The sequence below is a fragment of the Eschscholzia californica genome, unplaced genomic scaffold (assembly GCF_041429995.1).
Source record: "Eschscholzia californica isolate CP2 unplaced genomic scaffold, dmEscCali1.0.p SCAF_1, whole genome shotgun sequence".
In the NCBI taxonomy this organism is placed as follows: Eukaryota; Viridiplantae; Streptophyta; class Magnoliopsida; order Ranunculales; family Papaveraceae; genus Eschscholzia; species Eschscholzia californica.
The window spans coordinates 76,426,599-76,434,969 of record NW_028238198.1 but is presented as its reverse complement, the minus strand read 5'-3'; the positions used below and the strand labels follow the sequence as shown (position 1 = coordinate 76,434,969).

Below are 8,371 nucleotides of genomic sequence, written 5' to 3'. Positions count from 1 at the left end.
AAGATATATGCATTTATGGAATTGAAGCGATTGAAGACGTTCATTATGCCAAACTTAGATATATGATAACACCAATACGTAAAAGGACCGCAAATCTTTATCTTTTCTTTTGACCTCTTCTCAGAGGAATTTTAAGACTGATATCTTCAATTTTCACAGATGGCGGATGGATTTCCAAATGAAGACATACCCATTGAAGTCTTATCTCGGTTGCCAACAGAGGTTTTGCTCCAATCAAAGCAAGTTTCGAAAAAGTAACGTCAAAAAATTAATGATAAGTCCTTCGTTCAGGTTCAATCCGAAAAATCAAAACCCATCTTCTCTGGTTTCTCTTCCAAGAAAAGTTCCAATGGTGCAAGGCTGATATTGAGACTGCCAGCCATATCCCTGTTGAAAGCGGACACACAATTGTGCATAAATCGGTGTTTGATTTTCCTGCTCGAAAAAGTTGTCCTTGTGGCATCAAGCAATGAGTTTGTGTGTTGTAGAAGTTGCAAACAACAAGTCTTCTCAACCTCTCATCTATATTTTCAATCCCTCTAACAAGCAATATGTCTCACTAAAATAGCCCGATATTATAGGAAAAACCATTGCAATAGCTCTCATGGGCTGGACAACCATGTAGAAATATGACTGGGACAAGCATTTCTCATTCAAATCCAGGCATCCACTTTTTTCCTGCTGACTAGGATGCGTCCACATAAATGTGGCTGTCCAAATTCACATGTTTTGGAGTAACCCTCATCTAAAGCTCTTTCATTTAAACTCTTTGATGTCTCCCTACAGCACTGGAAATTTTCTCTCCATTCCCACTTCCCATAAGCCATAACAATCCAGTTGCTCTCTTTCTCTCCCCAACTATCTTTCTCTCTCAATTCTGACAATAAAACAGACATTGTTTGTCTTCAGGCAGCTTCCACCTCCCTCCATCGTCTCTCCCTTCGCGAGGTTTTACCTCTAGCTTAAGGTTAAAATTAACTACAATCCTTGAAAATCCTTTACAATAAATTGCATCGAAGGATTGATTAGGTGCTTCAAAGATCATTAATAAATTCTTTTTTAAATGCTCTGGATGGGAATGATGAACCTAGCGATGATGAAGAGAAGAAAGTTTGCTTCATATGGTGGAATTTAATGAATCTGATGAACCTAGCGATGATGAAGAGAAGAAAGTTTGCTTCATAGGGTGGAATTTAATGAATCTGATGAACCTATTGATGATGAAGAAAATAATAAAAGTAAGTGATTTCATCTCTCTTATTTTTATTATTGTCTAGATGTTTTAACTGTTGTCTTATTATATAGATTCATCACCCCAAATGTAGAAGCTATATCAAAGATGATTACTAAAAATGCAAGTGAGGAATTTTAAAATTTATTAAGCAACTATTGTGCACTTTAGGTAAATAAAACATTTGTTTATATCTAATTCCGAATTCTAATAATAGTACTGAAAGGATGAATATTTTGATACTCTTAAGGATTTACAGGTTCGTAATTCTAACTCTCCTTATGTCTTTCATGTTTATTTTCCTCACCAAATATGAAATTCTCCAAACAAATCTCTCAGTAAGATGATGAGTTATTAATCGTATTATTATACTTTTTCATTGCAGGAAAACGTGTTCGACATAGTATGTGAAACGTGTAATGTGATCTCTTTTCAGGTGGGGTACCTTGAGTATTGCAAGACCGATGCTTAACGAGGTGATACATTTGGGATTGCCCTCTATTAGAGGGTGCTTCTGAAAACGCCTAAATCGGATAAAAAAAATCAGGTACCGGTGAGCCAATTAACCTTCATTACATTTTTGCTTCAAAATTTAACCCACAGTCCCTCTAAACTCCACCATTCTCAGCATAACTCAATTTAAATGACGTAGCTTACCTTCTTCACGTCTGTCGTTACCTTCTTTCCTCTTCCCTCGTAATCAACGGGCTTAGTGAAAAATTGAAATTGATTTCATTAAGTGCTTATCCAAGGTTACTTATATTTGTGATTCAATTCGTCATGAGAACTCGACATACAGATTGAGGTATTTTTCTTCTAATTACAACAGATTGAGGTATTTTTCTTCCTTTTTACTTACTTCTTCACTTTGATTATGGTTTTAATGAAAATATTTGTTCAACTTACTGCAAGTCTCTATGTACTGAAACTCTGGTAATGCCAGTAAAGTTCTTGTTGATGTCGGTACAAGCTATTTTATCTAGGTTCATTTTCGATTTTCTTTTACTGTTTCCGTTATGCATCTCAACTCAACATTTTTGAACCTTAACAGTATTATGATTACAGAGCTTTATTTGAAGATTCAATTTTTAACTTTTGAAATTTATTAGTTTGTTTTGAAATTTTATGGTTTTCTTTCAAATCTAGCTAGATTTATGGATTCGATACTTTTATTTTTAGGCAAAAGATATTTAAAATGTAGGGTAGATGATTTTGGGTTGTTTGAGTGGTTAATATCATAGAGGCATAGATAATTTCCTTGTGCCATGAAAGAGTAGATGAGCAAAAAATCCAATTGATAACTTGGAATAAGAATGTAAATCTTTGAGCTTTGGATAAAAATAACATAAGTTGGAGCTTTTGGAACTCCACAGAGTATCCTGGTGGTCAATATAATGAAGGTTTAGAGAGGAATTACAAACTCTTTTAGTACTTACCGTTCATAATGTTTCTAATTTATCGCCTAAGACAATTACTTCTTCAAACCCCTCATCCTATTCCATTGGGAGAGAGTGTCAGTGACGAATAATTAAAAGGGGTTGACTCGACAATCATACCTGAAGATTCCACTTTTTATGAATTGATTCCAACAAAAATTTCTCATATGTATGCTACTATTGGTGTGACCGGTTAAGGACAAAATTATCATTGGTTAAAGATGTTCCTATGATTTTCTCAACTGATCAAGTAAGTTCCATATGGCATGATTTTATTATTAATAAGACCATGAACAGAAGAATTTACAACTGAGAATTTCTTTTTAATAATTCTTCTTTTGTAAAATAGCTGGTTTACAATCATCGAGTACGGAGAACCAATAAGTAATAACAACCTGTTTTTGTAGGTCAGTTCATGCTAAAGATGCATGGCAAGAAATTAAGCACTCGGCGACTGATTTATCTCGGTCAAAAAGGCTCAGTAAAAGATGTAAAATTCTGATTATTCGAAGGACAATCGTCTTAGGTCAGTACATTTCATTACTTAACTCTATTAAACAAGAAATGGGTTTCTCCATTTCCAGGTTCAAATTTTCATGAAAGCATAACATTACTTTGAGTCATATAAAACATTCTTTCATTTCTACAATGTGTTCATCCCTTTTCTGTTCTTCTGTCTGAGCCTTCTTGGTTCAAATAAGAATATAATCCTTCTCTTATTTTATGTGTGGAACTATTGTGTTTTTATAGGAAACGAGTTTTCCAAGTTTGCCAAGAGGTTATAAACTAACAATAGATGTGTGATGGTTGAAATCCTTTTGTCAGAAATTCTTCTCATGGAACTCAATGTACTTGATATCATATTTGTCTAGAACAATCTACATGATCTTTGGTCGCTCCTTAATTTTCTTCCTCCAAAGATGTTTTGTTCTGCTTAAACATGTAAGGAATGGTTTCTATTGTCTTGTGAAAATGACCAGCAAAAGGTTGGTCAAAACATCACCTGGTAAGCTTCTCATTTTTTCTTCTCTTAGTGTTGCATTAATTCTAGGATTGAGTTTTATTCAAGAACCTTTTCATCTCTGGGCTTTGTAGCACCTTCGCCCTTTCTACTATAAAGGTTGAAATCTGATGTATAGAGAGGGTTGCCTTAACGAAAGATACAATACTTAAAATAGGCATGTCTCCATTGTTCGTGAAGTTTATCGTGCTTTCTTGGAGGATCTAGAAGTTGTTAACACTGCTGGAGAGTGTAAGTGTTTGCTGAACATAGCAATGCAACTCTGAAAATGTTACAATCATCCATGCCTATTTCGAGGACCTGAACTTGGTCCTCCTTACACTACTAGGGATCATCTTATTACGAGTACAAGTATGTTATTTCTTCTGTAATGCTTATTGTTCTTTGATATCTATGTTTTATTTTTTTTAACCTCCTGATTGATTCATGACAAGTTGGTGTTTTCTCAATGTTGTATATAGGTAAAATAATTCTTTTAAGTAAGCTGCTTTCAAAGTTGAAGGATCGAAACAACAAGGTTATGTTTCTCAATTTTGTAAGACTATGTAATAGAGGTCATGGACCCGACCCGCTAGGGTTTGGCCATGTATCCCCATGCACACATGAAGGCCCCCTGCAAACTGACCACACAATAATCCTCCCACATCAAGACTCAAGGGTCAAAGAGACAATCTTCACCAACTTGTAATACTTATCTGATTGTATTGTATTTTGTATGTTTACTTCTTCAGATTTCGTAAAGGGCATTCCCCCGCCCGGAGGGCGGGGGTTATGCCTAGTAACCATATAAATGAGAAGAAAATAAAATACGTACAACATATATGCACGTACGTACAATCCTACATTTACAGTCGCATTATGGGAAGTAAAACATAAGTGGTATATAAGTTTGTGCTGCTACCTACATTACAGTCGACTTTATGAGAAGTTAGACATAAGTGGCATACCATGTTGTGTTGCTACTAGGACTATATGCTCAACACTCATTACCCCTTAATCTATCTATGAAATTTTGCAGATTCGTGTTAAGTGAGTGACTTACCTGTTGTGATTGCTTGGATGGATTTGGATTGGATGATATCGATTTACACCCTACTTATTCTCTTCATTACTAAATTTCATTTACGCATTACCATTTGTTAGTATTTCTCAAGTTCGAGTTAACAGAGGGACTTAACAGTTGTGATTGCTCTGATGATGCATATGCCCCATGTTCATTGTCAATTGTAAGCACAGTTTATTATTTCTTACATCATTTTAAATTTCAACAGTTGACTATCTGGTATATAAGTTTAATACTTCAATCGAATGAACTCAATATCACGTCAACAATTACTAAAACTTTCAATTGTCAATCTCTATCGCCCTAGAACTTCACATATGTATTTATTTTCTACACAAACACAGGCAGCTACAACCACCTTTGTTTTTTTTGTAGAGGGGCTTAGAGAAGAAGAAAGCTCAAGCTGCAAGATAATGACTCATTAAAGATGACTCGTAAAAGATTCTGGTGAGAATTTTAAATTGTCAATATTGTGTAATATTTAATTTATACTTTCTTTGATTTATTGTTTCAGTTCATGAATGATATCTCGAACTTCTATAATTTCTTTTAATAGATTGTTGATCGATTGCCCTAATTTTTCTCATCTCTTAAGCTCATTCGTTAAGAAAATTGATAACCTTAGTACTGATAGCATTTACAACGTAATTTCAATCTATATAACAAAACATAAAGGTTGTGACTAGGACAAGCTTACTAGGACAAAATTAATGTTGTTATTGCTGAGTTGGATGCTGATTTGGGTTGCCACATTGACGAGTGCCAACCATCCTCTTTTAATGTGGATTTTATTTCAAAATTAATGTGACAACCAAAACCCTTCTCCTCCCCTCGATGCTTCTTCTTCATCCACGATCAGTTGCTCTCCCACTGTCGTTTCTTTCTCTTCGACTTCTCTACCACAGAAACTCACTTCAGCATCATCAATTTCAATTGATTTGGAGTAAATGAACAAAATGCCAGGTTTCTACATGTGATACAAGAAGATGATGGACTTAATTTGGAGCAAATGAACAAAATGTGATAGTGTTCAATCAATTTCAAAACTTTACTTCAACTCTTCATTTCTCAATCTCGTCTAGGTTTATGATGATTTCATTTTCTTCCGTGCTTCAAATTTCTTATTCTTTTACTATTTCTTGTTCTTGTCTAAGGAAAAACATCTTTTATGGTGGAAGATGTGGAAACCCTAACATGAGTTCCTGTTCCTAACTTAATTTATTTTTGTTTTTCAAAGTTCGGGAATCAACTGATCATTACATTTTTCTCTTCAATTACCAATCACTTTCAAACGAATTAAACTCCATAATTAAGGTATGACTTTGAATTTGTTAATCTCATCTTTCTCTTTCAAATTGGAATCAATTATATCTTTCATGTTCGCCCTTTTTATTATTCATTGATTAAATATGGTAATTTTGTGTTCTAAAGTTTATATTGTTCTAGATTTCTTCACTTTGTGTTTTTCTTCCATTAATTTGTTATTCTTCCATTAATGTTTTTTCTTCAATTACTGTTTAATGGAATTATAGTGATAAGGTGTTTGACAAAATGTTAGAGGGGCTGGAAATCAACAAGTTTTACAATAATACTCATAAGGTGTTTGACGAAATGTTACATAGGCTGGAACTCAACAAGTTTTAGAAATGTTACCGGTTGTGCTCTGGAAGTACTTGGCTTATGCGTTGAAGATGACAAAGAGAATAAAAATGCGATTGTAGAAGGTTGCAGTGGATAATTTCCTGTTGAGAAAAAGTAAGAGGAAGGTCAGATTTTCTTGGGGAATGCTGAGACAACAATGCATCCATTGACTTCTACGATTACTGTTGTCGGTGGAAATGCCAGGTTTTGTGTCTCTACTTAATAACTTGTAGATAAAGATATAATCAGAAGAGGATTTGTATTGAGAAATCGATACTTTTTTAAAAGTGTCGTTCTTATTTTGGGATCGAGCCCACTAACCTATTGAAGACACATAAAGAGTGTGTGTGTGTGTGTGTTCTGAATGAAAATTAACAGTTATGTTTTCATTAAGAATCTAATCTGCCCACTTTCTTAAATTTCAATTAATACAGTTATGTGCTTGATGGAGTCCCAGAAATGAGAGAGAGATTGGACTTGGTTGTGGATCTAAAGCAGCTTGGTGTCGATGCAGATTGTTCCTTGAGCACTAACTGTCCTCATGTTTGCACTAATGCCAATGGAGCCTTCCCGGAGGAAAGGTGAGGTTTATGTTTATCTCCTTTGTGGGTCATTAAGCATTTATATATACTACTTCTTCTCCAACTTTTTTTGCTTTACATATTTCAACAGCAGAAACATCAACAACAAGACTACTAGGAATTATGTTGTTTATAAGTTTTAAGATTTTAAAGATTGAGAGTTTATAACTACAATAGGTCATCAATTTGGTTATTCAATGTGTGCAGAAAAATCACTCTATCACCAATACAATAAGCACATATTTGTTGGATGCGTACACTACTAAAGCCATTGTCACTACCGCCATGAGGCTGAAAACTACTACCACCATAGTTTCATTTAGTAAAATAATTCAAATCCTTTGTATAACCATAGTTAGTCGGGAGTAAGCGAATCGAAAAATATTCAATGAGTTAATTACAATTTTGTCTGTGTTATCAGTGGATATTTGTACTTGATGTTTCACTTCTCAATTTAGGATTCATGCTATAATGGCAATAGTATTTGACACAAGAGGTTATTTATAGGCTTCTCTGTTTCGGGTCGCATGATATTCATATTATACTATATTTGGTCACTTGATATGTCGTTCCAAGTTACAACTAACTAATTTGATTTTATGTTAGGCATTTTGTTATACATGTCAGTGGGGAGAAGACTAGTTCTAGCTTTCAAGCGTGAGCCAGGTCTTGGATTCGGCATTGGTTGGGCATGACATTACATTAGGAAGGGGCCTCAGCTAAGCTCTTAAAATTGGAATACTTTACTCTTGCTCTTTGGCTTTAGGAAGAGAAAAGCATTATTTAGCTTAGATCCTTTTTTAGATGAAATGCGAAAACGTCCTAATCAAAGGCGAAAGGACCGACCCGGGAATGTCTAGGAGAAAGCACATCTTAAGAGAGCAGTCTAATTGTTGTATTCGACGGTAGGACGGTTTAGAAACATCATGTATTGTGAGTTCCATTTGTTCGATGAAAAACCTCAATTAATCTAGATTTTGTATTTCCAGGTACTTGCATCATTTTGCCTTTTTTTTATGATGCAATAATTTTTGATGTTTAACGTTAGTTTTAATGCAATATTCTTTTACTACCTTGAAGTTATGTTCGGGTTTTTCTTCAATGTAGAGGATTACAATCTCTATGTCAGTAGTTTTAGTAGGCAAATTATTCAGCAAAACTCCTTTCATTCTTCATTGGTTTGAGTAAAAAAAAATGACGAGGAAGGGTGACTCTTAATGTTAACTATATGTATTATTGAAGTTCATCTTTCTTTACATTTGGTTTCTTCATAGCATAAACTCGTATTCATCATCGTGGATCCCTCTCGAAATATATGTTTACTGCTAAGAATCACAAATGCGTTGTTGGTGTTTAGTGAAGGAAAAAAAACAATAACAAGAAACATAAGAGTTCTTT

At 34.4% G+C, this 8,371-nt stretch overlaps 1 long non-coding RNA gene across 2 annotated transcripts; it reads left to right on the top strand.

Annotated features, from left to right (window-relative positions):
• The first annotated feature begins 5,461 nt into the window (after positions 1 to 5,461).
• On the top strand, positions 5,462 to 8,045 carry LOC147569280 (uncharacterized). 2 transcript variants are annotated; one of them, XR_015231229.1, is made up of 5 exons: positions 5,462 to 5,833; positions 5,989 to 6,065; positions 6,374 to 6,596; positions 6,827 to 6,973; positions 7,580 to 8,045. It is a non-coding gene; the product is annotated as an uncharacterized LOC147569280 (long non-coding RNA). The 2 variants fall into 2 exon arrangements; XR_015231228.1 differs by having other exon boundaries at positions 6,284 to 6,596.
• Positions 8,046 to 8,371: the final 326 nt, after the last annotated feature.